The sequence below is a fragment of the Diabrotica virgifera genome, chromosome 5, assembly GCF_917563875.1.
Source record: "Diabrotica virgifera virgifera chromosome 5, PGI_DIABVI_V3a".
Lineage (NCBI taxonomy): Eukaryota > Metazoa > Arthropoda > Insecta > Coleoptera > Chrysomelidae > Diabrotica > Diabrotica virgifera.
In genome coordinates this window covers 58884736-58911249 of record NC_065447.1, presented here as the reverse complement: position 1 = coordinate 58911249, position 26514 = coordinate 58884736, and the positions used below count along the sequence as shown (strand labels likewise).

Here is a 26514-nt window from a genome sequence, read left to right as displayed (position 1 = left end):
AGTTAGAACAATGTGTTTAAAATGTGATATTGGACTATGTACTTCTTGTTTTATACCGTTTCACTCGATAGTGTAAATTTTTATAATTAGTCACATCGAATTACCTTTTTTTTATGAATAAATATCTATTTTTGTTTTATTGCCTACTTTACTGTATCCCTAAGGCTTTAATTTTTTGGTTTATTATTTTCAACAAAAACTAGGTAGTGTAAGCGCCTAGCGTTGCTTTAAGGCAACACTTAATATCTCAGAAATGGAATATCTCAGAAAAAATATTTTATGAAGTTTTTTATTATTTAAACACAGTTCATTATTAATATTGCAAAAAATAATACAAAATCAATAATTTATTAATCTCGGCGCTAATGGGTTAATGAAGACAAAAATAAACCCTGTTCGTGACACTTCAGCAGCCAGGGTACTGAAGTGTTTTTTCGACAGGTAATACAGTAGTCCGCGCGTCTTTACCCGTGCGTCATTAATACCTGGCGAGATAAAACACAAACTTTTTATCTAGCATCATTCTCTTCCACGCATGAAACTCATGACAAACCAGCTGCCGTTTGTTATTAAGTAAAAACACATGTTATTTTTATGAACCATCTAGACTCAGTGCATTGAAAAGAGATAGGTACAAAAAAGACGATTCGGTATGTTTTCATATTTTAAGCACAATTTGTTTGACGTTTCTGCTTTGTTTATTTTTGTGGCTGTCAGTCAGTTGAATTTTTTGCGGTTTTTGTCTAATTTTTGCGTTTTGAAGTTTCTTTATATTACACAAACACTTGTTTTCACAACTACTTTTATATTGGGCCCTGAAATTTAAGGTAAATAATTATATTTTGGCACTTAATATTTAAAACATACGAAGCTAACGTCATTTCCACAGTAAAGAAATGATTGTGTTTAGATTTCCGTCAAAGTGAATAAAATAACAAAAATGAAATATGTTATTGAATTTTTTTATAAATTGTTTATTTATTTATTAATCAATAACAATAAAAGAATTTATTAAGCTACTTCAAATGTAGCTGTAATTTGGCACAAAAATTTTGAAGCAAAACTTACATTTGACATTCTATATATTTGATAACGTCAAATTTTAAAATAAAACCCGTAATCGGAACAGTAGGCACTTTCTGTCAGTTGTTACGTGAAATAGATTTCCGACTTATTTCGTATGCTTTAAATGATGACGCACGGGTAAAGACTCGCGGACTCAACTGTAACTATTTAGGAACTAGGAACAAATTGTAACTATTTCCATAGAGGTATATATTAACATAGAGTGAGCCTTCACTCCGCGCGTCCTGACGACAAGATCTCTTCGACTGGTTTGCGCTATCTCTTTCTAGCACATTGTACCGAGAAACTAAGATGACAGTAAGGTGTGCGTATATGCACGGAAGAGGAGGACAACTGTCGCAGCTTACTATGCGTAAGAGTGAAACAGCACTAGTCCAAAGAAAAAAGATGGTGTCGTCACTTCGCTTTGAATGACACTCTCTCTATGTCAATATATACCTCTATGACTATTTCCTGCGTAGGATCTGGCGGCCATTTTTATTTATAAACAATTAACTGTTAAAAAATGGCATTTCCCCCTTTTCTTTCCAATCAACGGAAAACAGTGAAACTTATGATTTTTTAGTACAAATATCTTCGAGATTATGGAAAAAGCTTTAAAATTACGTATTACAAAGTTTGATATACTCACTTATTGTTAATATATTTGCGAAAAAAGGTCGGAATTGCAAAAAAAAATTATTTTCGTAGTAACTGTTGTAAAAATTAGTGTACAGCTTTGAAGTTTTTGTCAAATGAGGGTTCTTTCTTTGGTGCTTAATATGTGATAAAAATTTCAAAGCGATTCATTCAATTGTTTAAATTTTATTCAAATTGCTTATCCCAGAGAGCATTTTTTGCAATAATATAAGTCAGAAAAAAAGACGTTAGAACCATTCTACAGGTGTCAAATAAAAGAGCATGAGCTACATTTTCAACATGGTTTAAAGAAGTGAATAAAAAATGCATTTATTAGTAATAAACAATTATGCAAAAGTATCGTCAATTTTTCTTTATAAACTTTTTGAATAACTTTTTCCAAAAAAATGAACTTTTTTACCTTGTATTAAGTGTACAACTACCAAGTAATGTTATTTATATCATAATTGATAAAAAATTGTAATAAATATATTATATAATTTCTTATATAAGAAAATAAAAAGTTTATAAGGAACGATTTACGATACTTTTGCATAATTATTTATTACTAATAAATGCATTTTTATTCACTTTTTTTAAACCAAGTTGAAAATATAGCTCATGCTCTTTCATTTGACACCTGTGGAATGGTTCTAATGTCATTTTTTTCTGACTTGTTATTGCAAAAAAATGCTCTCTGGGATAAACAATTTGAATAAAATTTGAACAATTGAATGAATCGCTTTGAAATTTCTATCACATATTAAGCACCAAAGAACCCTTATTTGACAAAAATTTCAAAGCTGTACACTAATTTTTACAACAGTTATTGCGAAAATTATTTTTTTTGCAATTCCGACCTTTTTTCGCAATTATATTAACAATAAATGAGTATATCAAACTTTGTAACACGTCATTTTAAAGTTTTTTCGATAATCTCGAAGATATTTGTACTAAAAAAAAACCATAGGTTTCCCTGTTTTCCATTGATTTGAAAAAAAAGTGAAAAATGTCATTTTTTGACACTTAATTGTTTATAAATAAAAATGGCCGCCAGATCCTACGCAGGAAATAGTTACAATTTGCTTTTATAGGTATTACCTGTCGAAAAAACGCTTCAGTACCCTGGCTGTTCAAGTGTCATGGAAAAAACCTTATTACCCTGGACGTAGAAATTGTATGTATGCGCGCCTACTCGTTCGATTTCAAATGAGAAATGCATTGAAAACATCATTCAATCCCTATGTGTTTATAGCTTTGTTTAACAATAAAAATAGTTATTTATGAAACGTTCGTGAAGTATGCTTTTTGCGAAGGCACGCGATTTTTAGAGCACGAGCGACAACGGAGCGAGTAGTAGGTAATTTAAATTAAGTTAAGTAGGTAATTTAGTAGGTAATTTAAAAAAAATTACCTACTAAAATCATTAGCCAGTTGTGTCTGAGTTTAGCGAACCGACTATTTACCTTAATTTTATTTACTGACACCCTAAATAGCATGCTTGTATCCATACCATGCCAACCTCGCAAGTTCTTCAACCATAAAAACTTTTTTCGTCTTGGACTGCGTTTGCCTGCTATTTTCCCTTGCATAATATTTTGTAGCAACCTATATATGCATTGGAGAATGAACCTAATTTCTAATGGAATTATTCATCATTGGTCTTGAAAAACACTACTGGCCGTTACAAAAAGAAAAGAAAAAATAAACTACTCTTATTTTACTTAGATGAAACAGATTGAGAAGTTATTTATTTAAAGTAGTTTTTTACATATATATTTTTATTAGCTAAAATTGTACTTTTTAAGAATAATCGACCACTGATTTCAATTATATTCTAACTAGGTACTTCTTTTAACAACTACATAGTGAATGGTAGCGGAAATAATTGCATATTGCATTAGAAAATGCAGTTCATATAATTTCTTTGACAAATAAGATTTTATGTAATTCTATGTATTTACGGCAGAAATCGTTGATTACTACTAAAATGAGCTCTGATGATGATTACGTGTATCATACGATAAAAAAGAGTAAATGAATCTGTTCAGTTCTAAATGAAACCAGAAAAAGAAAATAAACATCTAAGCAATAATCAACACAAGTTAGTAACAAATATAAGAAATATTAAAAAAATAATATGGCGATAATAATTTATGGACCGAAATAACAGAACTACTTGTGACGATAATATAATTTTATCGTCTATATTACGCCAATGAATTAATAGACCAGTAAGGATCTGTTTTTAGGTGGATGTTAGAGGTGGCATTCAGATTTTTGCGGATAAAGTTAGGTGATAACTTCGTTAATAATATTTTATTTATACTCCTTCTCAAATATGCCCGGAACATTAATAAAAAAAAAATAATAAAATATTTAAAAATTTCAAAAAATTTCGTTTTCTTTTCTAATTTTTTTAACTTAAAAACTATTCATTTTAGAACAAAGTCCTATAAGAATAAAAAAAGATAATTAAATTTTCTATCAAATGCGATTGGTTAAAAATGTCTTAATTTATCGCCCTTGCTTCAAAATCGCAATAAATATAAAATAAGGGGCAAAACAAGCCTGTCTTTATTCAATGATTTTCCATCACTTAGGTTACACTTGGAACCTTCCCAATTCGATTAGAAAATTTTTGTAATGTACTAAAACCGTACACCAAATTTCATTAAAATTGACCTACTAGATTTTGCATAATAATTTTGCAATCTAAACTTTTTTTAAAAAATTAAAATTTTTAAAATCTTGCACAACAAAAACTAGAGCATACAAAGATTTGTCAATTTTTTTACATATAAAAAAGTACTCCACCTATCTAATGCACTTTACAGAATTGAAATCGGATTATTTAAGCAGCCTCAGCAATGTTTTAAAGTTATAATCAATTTTTTGGCTTATAAACAAATTAGTGCTGTGGCCAGGAGGGGGTGCTACGGGCTTCTTTATTTAGATGGACTTACCCAAGTCTTTTTATGTATTTTGACCTGTAGAACACGAATTTTTTGGGTAACAGTTGATCCGGATATCGATAAGGTTGTTATAAACAAAGAACTTGAGGAATTACATAAAATAGATTTTTCGCAAAATAAAACATTTTCTTGTATTTCTTGGGTAATTCTAAGCAAAAAATGTTCTTACAAGTTTTTTCGTAGGATGCATAGTTTTCGAGATAAACGCGGTGAAACGTTCAAAAAATCGAGAAATTGCAATTTTTGAACGCGAATAACGTTTGATTAAAAAATAAAATAGCAATTCTTTATACCGCATTTGAAAGTTCAAGTCAAATTATACCGGTTTTAATTACTTGCATTGCTAAAAATTAATTTTTTTATTATTAGACAAAGCTATTTTTTTATAAGCCAAAAAATTGTTAATAAATTTAAAACATTGCTGGGGCCCCTTAAATAATCCGATTTTAATTCTGTAAAGTGTATTAGATAGGTAGAGCACCTCTTTATATGAAAAAAAATTAGCCAACTTCTAAATGGTCTACTTTTTGTTCAAAAAGATTTTAAAAAATTTGAACTTTTTTAAAAACATTTAGAGTGCAAATTTATTATGCAAAATTTATTAGGTCGATTTTAATAAAATTTGGTACATGATTTAAGTATGTTACAAATAATTTCCTAAGCGAATTACTAAGGTTCTAAGTGCCACCAAAGTGGTTAAAAAATATTGAATAACAACAGACTTATTTTGCCCCCTTATTTTGTATTTATTGCTATATTGCAGAAAAGGTATTACCTTAAGACATTATTAACAGTCGTATATCATACAAAATTCAATTACCTTTATTTTATTTCTCTACGACTTTGTTCCAAAACGAATCGTTTTAAAGTTATAAGCAAAGAAAGCAGAAAAAATCGATGTTTTTCGAAATTTTTAAATATTTTAATTTTTTTATTAATGTTCCGGGCATATTTGAGAAGGAGCATAAGTCAATTATTATTACTGAAGGTGTCACCTAACTTTATCTGCAAAAATCCGAATGCCACCTCTCACATCCAAAAATATACTTTTTTTCGCAGATTCTTACTGGTCTATAAGTAAAAGGTATTTTTATACCGTCTTTGACAGTATAAAAGACGAAACGGAAAGCCATTTGATCATTCTCGGTGCGTTGAACTGAGAATAATCAACAATGTATATGTGAGTTAAGTATATCCCGGCCATATTTTAAAACCTTTCGAACCCCGTCATTTTGGCGAGCTGAGAGATTTCGACGGTTCACAAATCGAGAGCTGATCGTAGATCCTTACATGTCTTTCCACCTGGCGAGTTGAGCAAAATGTCCTCTTCTTATATGCCTATTCCACATAAATAAATAAATGCAAGTCCTAATCCACTCGATCATCGTTTAGTATCATTCATTCATGTATCAAATATCGTCACAACGGTCCGAGGTTTACGAAATTCTGATAGGTAGATTGTAATAAACAAATAAATTAACGAGTAATTAACGCTAATTGCCTTACCTTTTGTATGTTTTGGCTTTACTTCCGATTGCATTTAATACCCGATATCATCACATACTTAATAAAAATTTACTTAATAAAAATTTGGTAATTTTCGTAAAAAAGGCAAGATCATCTTACCTCAATTTAAAGATTTTGCTAAGCGACCGCAGTGTCAAAATAAAACCAGGCTCAAATTTGTGAAATATTATTGTATACTCTGTCCTGTTGTATGGAGTAGAGTAGTAGAGGTTTGAATATTCTGCATGGATTAAAAACGATGAAGTTTTGGATAGAATGGGAAAAACAGAAAACTGTTAACGTTAATCAAAATGAGAAATAAGCTAAGCTTATGGCATAGCTCTCGATAGAAAAGAAATGAACTTTCAAGACTAATCATAGAAGGAAAAGTAACGAACTTTGCAAGAATATTAGTGGTTTAAGACCATGTGTCATTGGAGAAGATTCGAATTATATATGTTACCGGCCAAACCCGATTTCAGGACAAACTAAACGAGTTAGGATAAACTAGTATGGCCTAGGCCAATTTAGTTTGTCCTATCGCGCGTAGGCCAAACCAGTTTGTCCTAGGCCAAACTAGTTTATCCTGATATAAATACATACACTTCAGGCCAAACTAGTTTAGGTCAAACCGGCAAACAGGTGTATGTTCTCAAAGAAAATTGAAAGTGTGTTAAAAAATTTTAATAATCAGCTAAGTACTTTCAACACATAACGTGCCATCATCAGAGCTTCGTCCTCTTATAAATCCTTCATAGAAGAGCAATTGTTAAAATTCACATGATAAATCATGGATACTGGGCAAAAGCCACAGATATCGGGTATAAAACCCTTGAAATTAAAAGTTTATCACATCTAAATTCTATTTTAGTTTAAAATTACAACATGGCTGCGTCAAACCATTGTGAGTTCACGTGAATAGCTGAGCACTGCCATTCATTAAAAATATTCATTATTTAAAATATTCAAAATATTCATTCATTATTTTTAATGAATGACAGTGCTCAGCTGTTCACGTGAACTCACAATCGTTTGACGCAGCCATGTTGTAATTTTAAACTAAAATAGAATTTAGATGTGATAAACTTTTAATTTCAAGGGTTTTATACCCGATATCTGTGGCTTTTGCCCAGTATCCATGATTTATCATGTGAATTTTAACAATTGCTCTTCTATGAAGGATTTATAAGAGGACGAAGCTCTGATGATGGCACGTTATGTGTTGAAAGTACTTAGCTGATTATTAAATTTTTTTACACACTTTCAATTTTCTTTGAGAACATACACCTATTTGCCGGTTTGACCTATTTAGAAGTGTGTACATGTCATACAGTCTGTTTCAATTCAAACTAGTTTATCCTGATATAATAAAGACCCACACTTCAGGATAAACTAGTATGGCCTAGTATAAACCAAGTTAGCCGAGTCGAAAGTAATTTAGCTTGTAAGGACTTTACTTGTAAGGACTTTTACATGCGGGGAATTCCCAAATCACCTCCCAACAGGGATGGCAAAAAAATTATACATCGATATATTGTATCATATGATACATCGAATGAAGAGATTAATACATGCTATAAATCAATATATTCCTGTATAATTAAATAATATAAAAAGTAATAAATAAAAGGATGAGATTTTCTCCAAAAATTAAAAGAAAGGATACACTTACGAATAAAATCGAGTACGAATTAATATTGTTTTCACCAATTTTGAAAAAATGTGAAAACGTTGAATTATCTACGTCCGTCTGTCCGTCCGTCCGTCCATCTGGCTGGCTGTCTGTGAACTCAAATCCTTCGTCATTATACCGGGTAGAGTGACAAATGAGGTGTCAAATGAAAGCTTATAATCCAACGATGGTACTAAAGGTGAGAAATTTGACCTAGGCTGTCTGTCCGTCCGACCGCGAATATAACTCAATATTATTGTTTGTTTGTTACGAATAATTATAATTTTATTAAAAATGATTATTTTTCCAAAAACAAAGTATTTTCCAAATTGTGTTTGTACCTGAGGTAATCAAAGGGTCAAATTTTATTACAGGAAATTTCGACACCGCGCGGTAAAGCAGGTAGCTGGGTAATTACTTGGGTTTTCTCAATGCTTTATTATCACTTGAATCTAAATTATTAGTCACGAATATTATTCATTTGTATTTCTTGTTTGACGTCTTGTTTGTAGATAGATAGTATATTTTCATACAGTACCAAATTTTTTCTCCAGTGATTTACTATATTATGGCTTGGAAAATGGACATTATGTTCTTTTTAATGGACAAATTGTCGATGACATACAAAAATTTATTTTGTTTACTAAATAGTCAAAAAAGTCTAAAATTTTTGCAACATTTCAATTATCTTTAGAGTCAACTGAAATATTTGTGGACTTTGAAAAAGTCATTCATTGTGCTGTATTGGGCATGTGAGCCAATGTAAAAATTCTAGGATGCCGTTTTCACTTACCTACAATAAAACTGATGTAAAAAAAATATGTTTGAAAAAATTCAATCTCTGGGTTTGGTATTTACTAGAGTATAAGAATACAAATTCAGAAATTGCAAAATAGTTAAGGCATACGTTTGATTTAACTTAACGAAGTGAAAGAATGCTTTGTTTATGATTTTCATGTCATATAAACCTAAACACTTGATAATATGTGCAGATTATTTACCCGAAAATTACATAATCGATAGCCTATTTCCATCACAGATATGGTCTAATCAGAATCCAGGTCTATTTCGAGGACCACGAATGCCTGCGAACCCTTTCATTCGAGGTTTAATTCATCTTTTTACTCAACGCATCCTTTTGTTTATATGCTTATTGAAAAGTTTTAAGTGGACACTTCTGTCAAAATAAATAGTAGATACTACCGTTAAGGCTAAATTGGCAATTTTGAAGAAAATGATAGATAAACTACGATTTCAACAAATACATAATATTATGTAGGTTAGATTTTATCAAAGCTATATCGTATCATTCCTATAATAGCTAATAAATTATTTCGTCCAGGAACCAACGCTTTTCCCCTCGCAATTTCTACAGAATGGATAAATTTGCTTGAAAATTTGAGAATAAGTAGTGGATAGTCCATAGATCAAAATCTATATGATGCCGACAGGCGCTTTTACAATGGGGGTGGTTGCCACCCCATCTAGGGGGTGGAAATTTTTATTATATTTTGACCGCAAAAGTTAATAAAAACATTAATTCTAAGCAAAAAATGTTCTATACATTTTTTTTTTGATAAAATTAATAGTTTTTGATTTATTCGCTATCGAAATAGTTAGCTTTATATCTTAAAAAAAATCAATGGTATTCGTTGGTATACTCATTTACGATTCACTCAATTTTTGCCGTAGAACAAATTTTATCAAACCAGGTTCTTGGGAATTAAATTACCTACAATTTCATATTTAAACATTTTTCGTATTTCTGATGCTAATCTTTCTATTCTGAAGGAAATGGCATTTTTTACCAAATTGCAGACATTCGTTATTCGCTTTAAACTTCAGTTATCCAAAAACTAATCATTCGACGCCAGTCAAACTTCTAGAAATTATTAATAATACATAAATAAAGAAGAATAAATAAGGCCAATGACTAAAAATATCGCTAACTTACATTATTATGCTTCCAATTGGATTTCTCCTTTTTTTTTCAAAAAAATATATTGATTTTTTAACCGTAACTTTTTTATTTTGTATCTTAGAAAGTTCGTTAAAAAATGATTTTGTAGGTTTTTACAAGATCTATAAGGCTATTAATATTAAATATTTTTAAAATTCTGTCACAAAAAGAGTTGGCACTGAAAGGGTTTGTAAAGATGGTTTTTGCATGATATTACAAGTTTTAATTGTCTACAGCTCACTCAATTTTTGCCGCAAAAAATTTTTTGCAAACCAACTTCTTGAGAATTAAATAAGCTACAGTTTAATTTAAATATTTTTTCGTATATCTGATGCTAATCTTTCTATTCCGAAGAAAAATACATTTTTTACCAAACTACAAAAGCTCGTTATTCGCTTTTAACTCCATTTTTTTTTAAACTAATCATTATAAGCCGACCAAACTTCTAGAACCTATTAACAATACATAAATCAAGAAAACCAAATAGGATCAATGACAAATTTTAATTAGGGTGGTGATTAGGGGGTTGTTTAATATCACTTTGTTGCTTAAAAAATAGGGACTGACGTTCTTTTCATTATAAGTCAATTAATTTTTTTAGCTAGAGAATTTTTTTTATTTCTGGATATATATATTTTTAAATAACTTAAATTCGTTTCAACAAGTTATCCTCAAAAAATGCATAGTTTTCCCTTCCTTTGACTTGGAAACTACAATATTTAGCATTAGACAAAGAAGAGCCAACATTTAATAAAGTATCTCGATTACTGTAGGTCTTAAAGAAAATAAAAAAAAAGGTTTCGTTTATTTTTTCAAAAGGTACATTTTTGTTAGGTAAAGTTGTTTTGATAAAACGAAAACTTCTTGAGTTATTAGCAGAGAACTGATTAAAAACATTGATTTTTTCGATATAGAACTAACATTTTCGATAGCGAATAAATCGAAAACTATTAATTTTTTCAAAAAAAATGTATAGAACGTTTTTTGTTTATAATGAATGTTTTTACCAACTCTTGCGGTCAATATATAATAAAAATTTCCACCCCCGAGATGGGGTGGCAAACACCCCCACGGCAAAAGCGCCTTTTGGCATGATATAGATTTTGATCCTTAGACTATCCATTACTGATTCTCAAATAATTTTTAAGCAAATCAGTCCATTCTGTAAAAATTGCGAGGTTTTGTCCTATTTTAAGCTTCATTACTAATTGTATAAGTACATACATGTACCTATATTGACTGTAAAATGTATAAAAATTACTAGTAGTGTTATATTTAGATATTATTACCGCTTTCGAGAAATAAAATGTATATTATGTTTATAAAATGAACAAATACATTGATTAATTATGGTGTTTTATTTATGCCGCAACTATATTTATTTGGTGTCGAATATTCCTGTAAGATAAAAACCGGCCTTTGGGGCTGGTGTCGAAAATGGCCAATAAATTTTAGTCGCTACCTGCTTGGTGTTGAAAGTTCCTACGCCCCAATTTATTATTTATATTAAGCCGTACTAGTTCGCTGAATTACTTTACTTACTTCTTCTTGGCTTTTTCCCATTATGAGTTTGCCGTTTTCGTCTTCGGTAGCACTCTATTCTTCTAGTCGCCATCTCTGAGGTCTCTATCTATCATAGCATTTCCTATGTGAGTTTTCCATCTCACAGCAGGTCTTTGTCTCCGTCTTCCTCCCCGCGGGTCCCAGTACAGTAATATTTTCGGCAACCTGTGCTCCAGCACTCTTTGCACATGCCCGTACCATTTCAGGGCTCTACTTTTACTACCACAACTTTTTTGTAATTGGGCATTCTACTTCTATTCCGTTTCATATTTCCTCTGTTCTTATTCTATCCTACCTGGTGATTTTTAGACACCTTCTCATAAACTCCAATTCAACTGTTCGTATTTTATTTCGTATTATTGTTGTCACTGGCCATTCTTCCGCTCTTGTAGGGTAGTATTCAGCATTATGCCCTGAAAAATCCTTTTTTGTTTTCTTTAGTTAGAGTGTTCTTCCATATCACTCCATGGAGTGCTTTCGTGGCTTGTTTTCCCCGTACTATTTTCATTTCTATATCTTTCATACAAGTGCCATCTCGGTTTATCATTTACCCTAAATACTTAAAAGTCTTACAACTCTTAATAGTGTGAGATGAAGTTTTTCAATCCTAAAAGCAACATTAATAATATTGAAAATATTAAAAATATTACTAAAAGATTTTTAAATTGAAAAACTTATTGGTACATTTTCCTGGTGACATCTCCAAGGCTTCTACAATTTGCAAGCCAAATGGATGCTGCAGTGAAGACAAAGGGAAGGAATTCTACACTATGCAATTCACATCCCCGCCTGCAGCTTGGTAAAGTTCCAACGGAAATTGCACCTAGTTACTTTACGGATTAATACGAATATAAAATAAAAATGTATACCATTTTTATTCAGTTGCAATGCGAAGGCAAAACAATCTTACTTTTCAATTAGAATACGGAGTGCAATCCAGCTCTTTGAATCGCGATTTTAGATTCTTATTTTAATCTCATCGGAGAGAGCGCAGGCTTGTTGTCCATATCCTAACTGACCAGCACCGAGAGCTTTTCCCACACATTGCAACTGAAACAAATAGGGTAGGTGACTAGCGTCATCTGGCAATTGAAAGATGAAGTTTTTCAATCCTAAAAGCAACATTATTTTTAATATTTTCAATATTATTAATGTTGCTTTTAGTATTGAAAAACTTCATCTTTCAATTGCCAGATGTCGCTAGTCACCTACCCTATTTGTTTCAGTTGCAATGTGTGGGAAAAGCTCTCGGTGCTGGTCAGTTAGGATATGGACAACAAGCTTCTATCATCTACATTCTACATTGCTATATCGCAATCTAAAATCGCGATTCAGAGAGCTGGATTGCACTCCGTATTCTAATTGAAAAGTAAGATTGTTTTGCCTTCGCATTGCAACTGAATAAAAATGGTATACATTTTTATTTTATATTCGTATTAATCCGTAAAGTAACTAGGTGCAATTTCCGTTGGAACTTTACCAAGCTGCAGGCGGGGATGTGAATTGCATAGTGTAGAATTCCTTCCCTTTGTCTTCACTGCAGCATCCATTTGGCTTGCAAATTGTAGAAGCCTTGGAGGTGTCACCAGGAAAACGTACCAATAAGTTTTTCAATTTAAAAATCTTTTAGTAATATTTTTAATATTTTCAATATTATTAATGTTGCATTTAGGATTGAAAAACTTTATCTTTCAATTGCAATTTCCGTTGGAACTTTACCAAGCTGCAGGCGGGGATGTGAATTGCATAATGTAGAATTCCTTCCCTTTGTCTTCACTGCAGCATCCATTTGGCTTGCAAATTGTAGAAGCCTTGGAGGTGTCACCAGGAAAATATACCAATAAGTTTTTCAATTTAAAAATCTTTTAGTAATATTTTTAATATTTTCAATATTACTAATATTGCTTTTAGGATTGAAAACTTCATCTTTCAATTGCCAGATGAAGCTAGTCACCTACCCTATTTGTTTCAGTTGCAATGTGTGGGAAAAGCTCTCGGTGCTGGTCAGTTAGGATAAAGGAGAACAAGCCTGCGCTCTCTTCGATGAGATTCCAATAAGAATCGAAAATCGCGATTCAGAGAGCTGGATTGCACTCCGTATTCTATTTTAAAAGTAAGATTGTTTTGCCTTCGCATTGCAACTGAATAAGAATGGTATACATTTTTATTTTTCTTAATAGTGTCTTCTAAACTTACGTTTAAATCAGCAACCAATCTGTAATCAATTACTTTCGACTAGATTAAATTGGTTTAGACTAGGCTAAACTAGTTTATCCTGATATAAAACATGCACTTTAGGATAAACTAGTTTGGCCTGAAATGTGCCTCTTTATATCAGGATAAACTAGCTTGGCCTAGGCCAAACTAGTTTGGCCTGAAATATGTGTATTTATATTAGGATAAACTAGTTTGGCCTAGGACACACTAGTTTGGCCTACGCGAGATAGGACAAACTAGTTTGTCCTGAAATCGGGTTTGGCCGGTAACATATACACCAGGGGTCACCAATTGGCCGACCGCGGTCCGCATCCGGACCGTAGGCTAGTTTTGTGCGGACTGCAAATAAATTCAGAATAATATAGTGTTTTGAAATTATGAAAATGTTTGGCCATGAAATTGTGTGCTATGTGAAAAGTTGTACATTTTTTTACATAGGATACAATTTTTTAAACAAATTCAAAATTACCTTTTTGCCCCGAAACATGTATTTTTAGGTTTTTGGGTAATTTTAAACAAAAAAGATCTTTTATCATTTTTCTCAAAAGTTGATAGTTTTCGAGTGATAAGCGATGTAAAATCTGAAAAACGCGAAAATACGAATATGTACGTATTTTCGAGGCTTGAAAACTCATGTGTAAATTATTAGTGTTCGGGTTGGCAAGTGCCTAAATTGATGCTTATACATCAAATTTCAAGATTCTAACGAGTAATCGGGGCTTATTTCAATATAGACTCTTGTTTTATACTTTATAATTGTTAATCGTCGCGCGTCGTACTTTATCGTGCGTCTCTGTCGCACGTATACCTATATATTATTATACGTACTTATGCGAAAAATTCCCAATAAATACTTGACATTTACTAAAATTGTAAAATATATTATTGCCATAGTTTTTTTTTAAATAATTTATTTATTTATTCAGTTAACTAGCTGACCCGGTGAACTTCGTTGCACCTTAGATAATGTGTCATAATTAGATAATGTGTCATAATTTTAATTCTAGATCAATTGGTCGAACGCAATTGCTAGAGATCAATAACTCAAATCAACTGCTCGAAAATGAATTGCTCGGTATAAAAATTGATCGAAATAAAAATTGCTCGAATAAAAAAGAAAATTATATGTCCAAATATTTATTCACAATAATGCAAAATTTGTAGGTATATAAGAGAGGTACATTTAATAGGACACATTATGTAATATTCCACGTATATAATCACAGATATTAATTTGTGGTTCATAATATGTAATTGTTTATTAAACGCAATAACCTATCAACACTATCTCTATATCTTCTATGATCATTTTGAGGTTGTTTGCCACTTATGGATACTCGTTCTCAGAGGCATCTTTCAGTGCATCACAGTTTTTCGATTTCTTTCTAACGCATTAAGTTGGAAGTGACAGAAAAAATGGTACGTCCGTGATCACAGTTTGTTATAACATTTATTCTAATTGTTGATAGATGGCGCTATAATCGAACAAAAAATGATTTAGGAATTATATATACGACTATAATCTGTACAATTTATAAGACTATACAAATCAAAGGAAATACCATTTTATAAATGCAATAAACACAATTGATTTGTTTTTATACCAAATTGCAAATTAAAGGGTTAAACTGCAATACCCTTTTCATATTTGGCTGATTACGATTCTGACAACTGTCACAATTAATTTAAATGTCAGATTATAATAAATGTTATAAATGTGTATTACCACGGACTTACCTTTTTTGCGGTTACTTTTGACATACTGAAAAATGTCTCTGAGAAGGACCACACTGTTCAATTTTTAGTTCATTTAAACTTTGTTCTTGTTCTAGAGCGGAAATAAATTTCTGCCGTTATTTTTCTTATATTTCCAAAGCTCAAACATATTTAAGATTTATAATAAAGATGTTTTCAGCATAAATTAATATACGATTATATATGTGGAATATCATATAATTTGTTCTATTATACTATCTTTCTTATGTCTATATTTTGTACTATTGTGAATAAATATTTTAGATATACAATTTTCTTTTTCATTCGAGCAATTAACTTTGAGTTAATGTGGCCTTTCGGCAGTTGCTTTTCTCTGTAATAATTGCATAAACTCTAAAAAACGTAGGTGTTCTACAAAATATTTTATAGAAAAATTTTTTGATCAACAATGGCCTTTGATTTTATGCTTCTGTATTTTGGTAAAATTTTAAAAGTATTAAAAAGAGTAAACTGACGGACGGACCTATTGAGACAGAGAGCGAAGTGTTCTTGCGCTAGTTTTTTGGGGAAAAAATTATTATTGTAGCAAAGATACACGCCTTCGCCAAAATTTTGATTATTATACCAGAGATGCGCCTCTATTAAAAGCATCTGCCAAAATTTTGATTATTATACCAGAGACATGGTCCTTCGGCAAAATTTTGAAATATTTTTTGTACATTAAAAATAGTAATCGAAAAATTAAAAACTTCATAATTTCACGGATGTTAGTACAATTTTCGCCCGTTCTTCTCGTGTGCTTAATGTCGTCTCTCGTGCTCTCGTGTTGTCCTACGGGCTCGTTTTGTTATCTCGGAAACTAATTGAGCTAGAAAGACGATTTATATACCGTTGGATAGCGAACATCAAGGAGTATAACTGCCAAATTTCATAAAAATCGTTCAAGTAGTTTCGGAGGAATATGGCAACAAATACTGAGAAAGAGAATTTTATATATATAGATGTTAAATATTTAAATGGCTATTAAAAAATAACGGTTGAAGATAAAACATCGTATAAAATTAAGAAAAAAAAATTTGGCCAAAAAATTTAAAATAATTTCGGGGGGGGCAAGCCCCCTTTTCACTTAGGTAGACCGTACCACTTCAGAAACCATCCCGGGTTCATGCACAACAACTTTGATTAAGGTCATCATACAATCAAATGCATAGTTTGCGAGTCTATACGGAACATACATACATACAAACATTCATTTTTATTTATATAGATAGAAGAGGTAATATTTAGATGGCTATTAAAAATTAACGGTTGGAGATAAAAAAGTGAAAATTTAGGATTGTATGTATATTTTGGTTCTACATCGTATAAAATTAAAAAAAAAAAATTTGGCCAAAAAAATTTAAAAAAATTTCGGGGGGGCAAGCCCCCTTTTCACTTAGGTAGACCGTACCACTTCAGAAACCATCCCGGGTTCATGCACAACAACTTTGATTAAGGTCGTCATACGATCAAATGCATAGTTTGCGAGTCTATACGGAACATACATACATACAAACATTCATTTTTATTTATATACAAGAGGTAATATTTAGATGGTTATTAAAAATTAACGGTTGGAGATAAAAAAGTGAAAATTTAGGATTGTATGTATATTTTGGTTCTACATCGTATAAAATTAAGAAAAAAAAATTGGCCAAAAAAATTTAAAAAAATTTCGGGGGGGCAAGCCCCCTTTTCACTTAGGTAGACCGTACCACTTCAGAAACCATCCCGGGTTCATGCACAACAACTTTGATTAAGGTCGTCATACGATCAAATGCATAGTTTGCGAGTCTATACGGAACATACATACATACAAACATTCATTTTTATTTATATAGAAGAGGTAATATTTAGATGGCTATTAAAAATTAACGGTTGGAGATAAAAAAGTGAAAATTTAGGATTGTATGTATATTTTGGTTCTACATCGTATAAAATTAAGAAAAAAAAAATTGGCCAAAAAAATTTAAAAAAATTTCGGGGGGCAAGCCCCCTTTTCACTTAGGTAGACCGTACCACTTCAGAAACCATCCCGGGTTCATGCACAACAACTTTGATTAAGGTCGTCATACGATCAAATGCATAGTTTGCGAGTCTATACGGAACATACATACATACAAACATTCATTTTTATTTATATAGATTATTGCCAATGTGTCATTAAATACGCCAATCATATAGTGCGATACGCAGCATATAGTGCGACGCACCGCCGTGACGGCTTAAGGGTCGAGTGAACGCGCATAATTAACAATTAAAAACAACTTGAATGTTTAAACTTCAATTTAAGCACTTGAAACCTCAAAAATAATAATTTACACATGAGTTTTCAAGCTTTGAAAATACTTATTCTCGCATTTTTCTGAACTTAAATCGCGTAAAACTCGAAATCTATCAACTTTTGAGAAAAATGACAGATCTTTTTTGTTTAAGATGGCCCAAAAATGCTGAAAAAATATTTTCGGGGACAAAAAGGTGATGTTTTGAATTTGTTAAAAAAAATTGTTAAACAATTTCTGCCCAAAAATTTCGCCCGGTACCCTTCTGATTTGTTTATAAGGGATATTTTTTAACAATAATCCGCAAAGAAACCGAATCAGAGCAACCAGACACAGGTAGCATTAAATCTGGACCCCGGAAGTGTCATAGGTTTTCGAAACAGACCCTCAGTGAATATAATTGGTGACCCCTGATATACACCCTTGAGAACTAACAAGGTAGAACGATTGTCCGTATTCCTCATGCAAGCAAAATTCTCCTACATAATCAATGAACGGTTAAAGAGGTTTCCACTTCCAGAGATAGCCGAACAATAATGCGGATTCGTACCAGAAAAAGGAATGCGTGAGCAGATATTGAACATCATCATCATCATCATCATCACACAGCCAAATTTGTTCACTGTCAGGCCTCCTCAAGATTTCTCCACCCTTCTCTGTCCTGCGCAGCTCCAATCCAGTTTGTCGCTATTCTTTTAACATCGTCGGTCCATCTGGTAGATTGTCTTCCACGACTTCGTTTGTCTGCCCTTGGCCGCCACTCTAAAATCTTCTTTGTCCATCTGTTGTCTCTCTGTCTTGCGTCTCTTTGTCCAGATATTGAACATCAGACAGATAATAGATAAAGTGAGGAAGCATAATCTACCAATGCTGCTCTATTTCGTAGATTACATAAAGGTATTCGATTCAGTAAAATTCAATTCTAGTTAACCTAATAAGAAAATATGTCTGATAAAAACTCAGCCAAATTTAGAGTAGACGGAATATAGTCAAATGCATTCAAAATAAACAAAGGAACTAGACAAGGCTGCATATTATCACCATTATTGCAGAACATTATAAGATATATTCTGAACGTATAATGACGAAACTTCGGCACAAAGGCGATGGCCCGAACGCCAACAGCTAAATTAATTAAAATATGGAAAGACCAATACAAGAACAACAACAAGAAATACTAAGCTCAGGTTGGTTAGTGCCCTTACCTTTACCATTGCTACATACGCAGCTGAAACATGTACTCTCAAAAAACCGATAGAAATAAGATCAAAACCTTCGAAATGTGGGCCTACAGAAGAATTCTACGCGTACCCTGGACAGAACACAGAACCAACCCATTCAGATAAAAGAGAGGATATTAAAAGAAGTAAACCGAGCATACCTAAATTACTTCGGCCAGATAGCCAGAAGAGAGGGGACTATGTAACAATGTAACAATAATTGTAGAAGAAGGAAAGGAAGAAGGCCTAAGACCAAGAGGGAGATGTCCAATACGATGGGAAGACCAAATGAAGACTATGGTGGGAAAATCCCTTCATGAAGCCGTCCATCCACAGGAACGCAGCCAATGGAGACAAAAATGGAGTGTCACCACTGGATGAGGGCTCAGGGAATGAGGAGTTATTTTTTAGTCTTGAGAAGTCTAGAAGGCATTTGTTGTATGTGCTCTAGTTATTTTCTAAGATTAATAAGTTTAGATGATATTAATTTGTTTGGATTGATGAACAATCCATGCTCAAATTCTTTTACTTGGCTTTTACTTATGTGTACTGGATTATTATAATTAATTCCTTGTTTAATCGAGGAAATGGAACTGAAAAAATGGCAAAACCTCACCGTTCTTTCGTCCAGCATCGATTTGTACAAAAATTTGGGATTAGGCTCATTTCACCCTCGAGTTCATTTTCTATATGGAACCGTTGTATGCTTTTGGTTTTTTAAGGGTGAAAACTACCCCTAATTGTAAAAAATTATAAAATAACATTTTAAACTTTAATATTGCCAACATTTGGTTCTTATTAGATACATGATTGTTTTATGCTTTAAGATAATAATATCATAATATTTCAACCCTTACAACCACTCTTGTTGGAGCTATATATAAACCTTAACTAATCCTAAAAGAATAATTTCGGCTTGCATCAATTTATATAAAAAATTGGGATTAGGATCATCTCACCCTGTACTTCATATTCTATATCATGCTCAAGGGCGTTGATTATTTTTAGGGGTGTAAACTACCCCTTATTATCAAAAATTATATAAAAACATTGTAAACTTTAATATGGGTAAAATTGTGTTTTGATTGGTTAAATAATTGTTTGATTGTTTTATGTTAAAGGATATAATCTCATAATATTTCAACCTTTAAAAACTACCCTTAACAACATTGCAATTTTTATAAGTAGATAATTTAATAGATCTATACAGGAAAAAAAAAGTAGAATTAAAGAATTACAAAAACATTTATTTACACAAAAATACGAATTTGCAAATATGTATAAATACAAAAATACAAATAGTTTTTTAGTCATCTTCCAGTATACGAACCGGTTCTGTGGTACCTATTATACAGGGTGAGGCAAATAAAGGGCCTATTAGAAATATCTCGAGAAATAAAGGCAACAGAATCATGAAAATTGGAATAAAGGGGTTTTGAAAGATGATCTATTAAATGAAAATATTTTCATCTCTTTGCAACTTCCGGTTATACCGGAAGTTGCTTATAACTTCGTTTTTTTAATGGGACACCCTGTATATTTTTACATTTTTGGATTCTCTTCGATGTCTTCTTTCTTAAAATATGATGTTTTGTAATATTATATAGGGTGTTTTAAAAGTTAATTACGTTTTTTTATTAATTTCGTAGCAAAATTAACACCCTGTAGAATTGTAGTAGTTTGACATCTAAAACTCTACTTACGTTCAAATGATTTTTAATATACTCTACTATTGTTAAGAATCATTAGTATGGCTAAATTTTTAATTTTAGTATACAGGGTTGGTCGAGACTCGGAATGAGTATTTTCTGAGTTTTCTTAAATGGAACACCCTGAATTTTAGTAGTGTAATGAAATGATATTTTATGGTACTTTCTTATTTCTTAAGCATTCCCTATACCTAACTACTTTAATTTGTGCTTAATTGTTAATCGCACCAACAATTTTAACTACGTAGGTATTTTGATAGCTAAACCATTATTGGTAATTTTAAGGACCAGTCTGGATTAATATGTATTTATTTCTGAAAAATTATTTGGGATTGAGAATTTTCAAGGCCAACCTAATAAAATTTTACGTATTTTTTGTTGCAATTAATGTTTAGCTTGAATCACCAATAACTCACAAATTAAAGCAGTTAGGTATAGGGAATGCTTAAGAAATAAAAAAGTACTATAAAATATCATTTCACTACAATACAAAAATAAAGGGTGTTTCATTTAAGAAAACTCAGAAAATACTCATTCCGAGTTTCGACCAACCCTGTATACTAAAATTAAAAATTTAGCTATACTAATGATTCTTAACAATAGTACAGTATATTAAAAATCATTTGAACGTAAGTAGAGTTTTAGATGTCAAACTACTACAATTCTACAGGGTGTGAATATTGCTACGAAATTAATAAAGAAACGTAATTATCATTTAAAATACCCTGTATAATATTACAAAACCTCATATTTTAAGAAAGAAGAAATCGAAGAGAATCCAAAAAATATAAAAATATACAGGGTGTCCCATTTAAAAAAACGAAGTTATAAGCAACTTCCGGTATAACCGGAGATGAAAATATTTTCATTTAATAGATCATCCTTCAAAACCCCTTTATTCCAATTTTTATGATTCTGTTGTCTTTAGTTCTCGAAATATTTCTAATAGGCCAGTTATCTGCCTCACCCTATATACATTGAAAATGCTCTACAAGCGGACTACTTGAATTTTTCGAAAAAATTAAACGTTTTATAAACATAGCTCCTTCATTTTTGGCGATAAAATTTCTTTTTTAATGATTTTGTAGGATTTTCGAAGAGCTATAAGCCTTACATAAATTAAACTCTTTTAAAAAATAAGACTTTTTAAATTTTATTCCGTAAGATTCCTTAGTTTTTAATTGGGGTGGGTTTAAAGGTCTCCAATAAGGGGGTGTTTGCTCGTAAATAGAGGTTTTAAATAGCTATATCTTGCTAACTGTTCACTGTAATGAAAATATATGCACAAGAAAATTTTAGTTATTAAAAAACCTACAATTTAGTAATCTATAATTTTTTTTGTATCTCCAGTATTTTCGGAAATATTTTGAAGAAAAAAGTGAAAAATACGAAATTAAAAAAATCAATTTATCTTTAAACTCCAATTTTTCTAAAATTAGGCCTTTTACATAGGTCAAACTTCTTGGGTGTATTGATAATACAAATTTAAAAGTAATTACAGAAATGTAAAGACCAATTTTTAATTAGAAGGGTAGTTAGGGCACAGTATAAAGAGGGACAGTAGAACCACTCTCCGAAAAATTGGAAGTAAAATCTGTAGTCGCGCATGGCGACCGCGCAATGTTCTTAGTCGCTTTTGTCCCACTCTGACATTGCTAGTCGCATACAAACGTACTAGTTTTAACAGGGAAAACCCGCATCCACCACTGGTGAATTATCAATTGCGTACTGTCGGTATTACTTCTTGAGATCAAGTGCCGACAGAGAAGTGGTTTTACTGTCCCTCTTTATACTGTGGTTAAGGGGTTGTTTTCACTGATTTTTTCGTAGAGAAAAGCAGGTACCGACCTTTTTTTTGATCATAAGTCGCTAATCTTTTATGCTAGAAACTGTTTATTATTATTTTTTGAAAGGTACAATTGTATACTTGAAAAAAGATTATCTAAATTTTTCTCTAAAAATAGAAAGTTTTCCCGTTATTTGGCTTTTAATATTTCAAATTATGCATTTGACGAAAAAAGTTAACCTTTAACATGCCGTATCTCAGTTTGTATTGGTTGTAAAAATATTATAGAAAAATAATTTGGTTTGTGTTACTAAAAGATACTATTTTGATATCTACAGTATTTTTGATTAAATGCATATTTTTCGAGTTATTCTCAAAAAATCCTCTAAAAAAGTCGATTCTTTCGTCGAAAAGCTGTTACTTTCAACCGCGAATAACTCGAAAAATATTAGTTTTACGAAGAAAATATAAAAAACATTTTTTTCTTAGAATTAAATTTTACATCGATTTACATGATAAAATGTAATAAAAAATTTCCGCCACCGAGATGGGGTGGCAACCACCCCCAAGGTTTTAGCGTACAGTGGCATGATATAGAAAATGATCCTTGGACTATTCCCTACCGTCTGTGAAAATTTCAAGTAAATCCATTCTGGACGAAAAAATTGCGAGCCAAAATGCTCGCATATTGGCCTATTTATATTTAAATTACAGTAGAACCTCGATTATCCATCTCTCCATTAACCGTCAGGGTCCGTACATAAGTTGTATTGCCTACATAAGCAAAAATTGAGTCATCAATTCATTTTATTTGAGCATTGCGAGAAATCAAACGAATCGTTAATTTGTGATAAGGAGGCAAACAGCTATCGATTGCTTACAGATGATCGATGAAATGGCAACAGAGGAGGATGAAATAGATTGAGAAGCTGACATAGACTTGGAATTTACGTAAAGAAACTAGAAAAGCTGCATCACAAATTCAACAATTCATCGAGTGGTGTTCTCTAGTAAGTACTCGAGATGAAGAAGCCAATAAAGTAGATTGTATAATCTTACGCCGATTAAGAAATTCAGCTGTTGCAAAATGTGAAGCAACAGTAAAACAAAGATTTCCATTGGATTTTATCCAAATTGATTTGACTGTACAAACACAAATACCTCTTATATTTTTAAACAAAACATATGGCCGTTCGCTAAACTCAGATACAAATGGCTAGTGATTTTATCCAAAAGTAATTTTGCCAATTTGGTAAAATTGGCAAAAAATAATTACTAAATAATTAATAATTACTAAATAATTAGTAATTTTGTCAATTTTGACAAATTTGGCCAAAAACCAAAAAAATTACCTACTCAAATCACTAGCCAGTTGTGTCTCGAGTTTAGCGAACCGACATACAAATAAAATTTGAGAGTTGTACTATGAATTTTTAATTTTTTTTCTAATGTTCTGTTAACCGCCTTTTCGATTATCGTCATACCCTTGGTCCGGTGCCCTGACGGATAATCGAGGTTCCACTGTATTCAAAAATATATCTAATTTATTAAAGTAATAGTTATTTTCCACGATTCTATTTTTGCCAAAAAATATTTTGAAATATATTAAATACCTGTAATTTTCCTTCTAAAATATCTGATGCTGTTAATATGAAGGTTATCGATTTGGAAATCCCCAAGCAAAATTCTGCAAAATGGGGGTACTGTAAGAACCCCGTCCCATTAAATCAGGATTAAGCAATATCGAAGTTCAATTTTTACTATTACCGCAGCAAAATCCTTCACATCGGTTCGTACAATGTCAATGCCACTATAATAGTAATCGATATTACCTTGTTCAAGACCACCTGCAGGATGCTTTGTATGTGATTTTTAAAAATGTTGCGGATTGGAAAATTTGGAATGACAAATTGAATAATTTTGACATTATTTAAATCAATGCATTTGAATATATAACCGATAATAAATGCTATAAAGAACAACGTGGTACAACAAGCCAAAATATCATAAAAGTATATATAGGTATGTAGTAGAAAGCATCTTCATCTTCATTTATATTTTTTGACGATTGTCTTTAATTCTTCAATATATTTTTGTTTATTTCTTCCCGTTTCTTCTATCTGATCTATCCATTTCTTTCTGTGTCTTCCTTCTCCTTTTCCTTCTACTTCCCAATTTAAGTATTTTTCTTGTAAATATTTATTGTTTCATTCGAGTAGAAAGTAAATAAGCACCACAAATACAACAAATGTACAATTTAAAACGTAAAGTTTGGATGTTTGTGAAAAAGGTGTATTAGTCCAGTCGGGTTAGACGAATAACAGGCCTAACCTTGCATTAGGAGCTGCCTCAAATTTTATTTTTCTAGTCTTTAGGGGGGTCAATAGTATTGTAAATTTAAAATCTCGACTGAATTCCGCTGTTGCGTTAGCCGCCATCTTGATTTTAAACGAGAACAGTTGTTGCCCAATATCTCCGCCACTTTCAACTTTTCAACAAAAAGTATAACAACCAAAATTGTTAAAAATGTGATTTTCTATCATTTCTATGGTTACAATTTTTTCGTGTCGTCGATATTTTCCGAGTTATGGCGAAAAATAGTGACAGTTAGAGCATAATTATTGAATTATCTCGTTTATTATAAGTTTTACGACAAAAATGTTCCTATACAAAAATAGAGAGAATTAAATTCTACACAATTTTAATCTCTTTCATTTTTTTTGCTAAAGTTAACATTTAAGGTAGTACGTAAGACCTGATTGATTTTGTAGCAATTGTTTTTGTTCAATATCTACGCCATTTTCAACTAAAATTGTTCCAAATATGATTTCCTACAATTTCGTTTTAACAATTTTTTTCATCCGGTTGATACTTTCCAAGCTAAGTGGGAGAATAATAAAAAGTGGTGGGGGGAGCATAATTACAGAATTGAATCTTGTTTCCGAGCTGCCCCAAATTTTATAATTCTATCATTTAGGGGAGATCAATAGTAGTGTAAATTTAAAATATCGACTGAATTCCGCGGTTGCATTAGCCGCCATATTGATTTTAAAGGAGAACTGTTGTTGCTTAATATCTCCGCCATTTTCAACTTTTCGACAAAAACTTCAGGAACTAAAATTGTTGGAAACGCAATTTCCTACAATTTCTTTTCCACAATTTTTTATGCCATCAATATTCTCCGGGGAAAATAGTGGAAGCGGAGGGGAAGCATAATTATTGAATTGTCTCATTTAATATTAACTTTCGACATAATTGTATATAAACAAAAATAAAGAGAATTATGTTTTATACAATTTTTGAAACTTCCAATGAAACATCAACCAAACTATGCACATAAAAGACATAAATAATAACTTATATGCATTAAGTTCACTTAATTTTATTAACTGGCGGGTTTTATTGGTTGAATTTGTCTGTCGATAAATGAGTTTCATGTCAGCTAACATATTTTAATATTTCAACAATTTTTTTTTTAATTTTGGACCCTACTGGCGGGTTTTTAATTTTATTAACTGGCGGCTTTTATTGGTTGAATTTGTCTGTCGATAATTAAGTTTCATGTCAGCTAACATATTTTAATATTTCAACAATTTTTTTTAAATTTTGGGCCCTCTTGGGGAATTCTTCCCCGTAGACCCGCCACTGGTTCTCTCGAAAAATTGTAGTAAATCGTAATTGCAACAATTTCAGTCATTACACTTTTTGTTGAAAAGTTGAAAATGGCGGAGATATTGAACAAAAACAATTGCTATAAAATCAATCAGGTCTTACGCTCGCGCCTTTACCGCATACGTACTACCTTAAATATTGATTTTATCAAAAAAATGAAAGAGATCAAAATTGTACAAAATTTAATTCCCTTCATTTTTGAATAGGTTTAAATTCGTAGTAAAACTAATAATAATAAACGAGATAAATCAATAAATCAATAATTATGCTCTAACTGTCACTATTTTCCCCCACAACTCGAAAAATATCGGCCGCACGAAAAAAATTAATAAACTATATAAAATCTCATTTTCAATAATTTCAGTTTTTACCCTTTTTGTCTAAAAGTTGATAGTGGCGGAGATATTGAGCAAAAACGGTTCTCGTTCAAAATCAAGATGGCGGCTAACGCAAGGGTCAAATTCAGTCGAGATTTTAAATTTATACTACTATT

General features: G+C 31.5%; 1 protein-coding gene across 4 annotated transcripts in view; it reads right to left on the bottom strand.

Moving 5' to 3' along the window:
- Positions 1–26514, bottom strand: part of LOC114331101 (scavenger receptor class B member 1-like) — a 475489-nt gene that overhangs the window by 65453 nt on the left and 383522 nt on the right. The window lies entirely within an intron of this gene.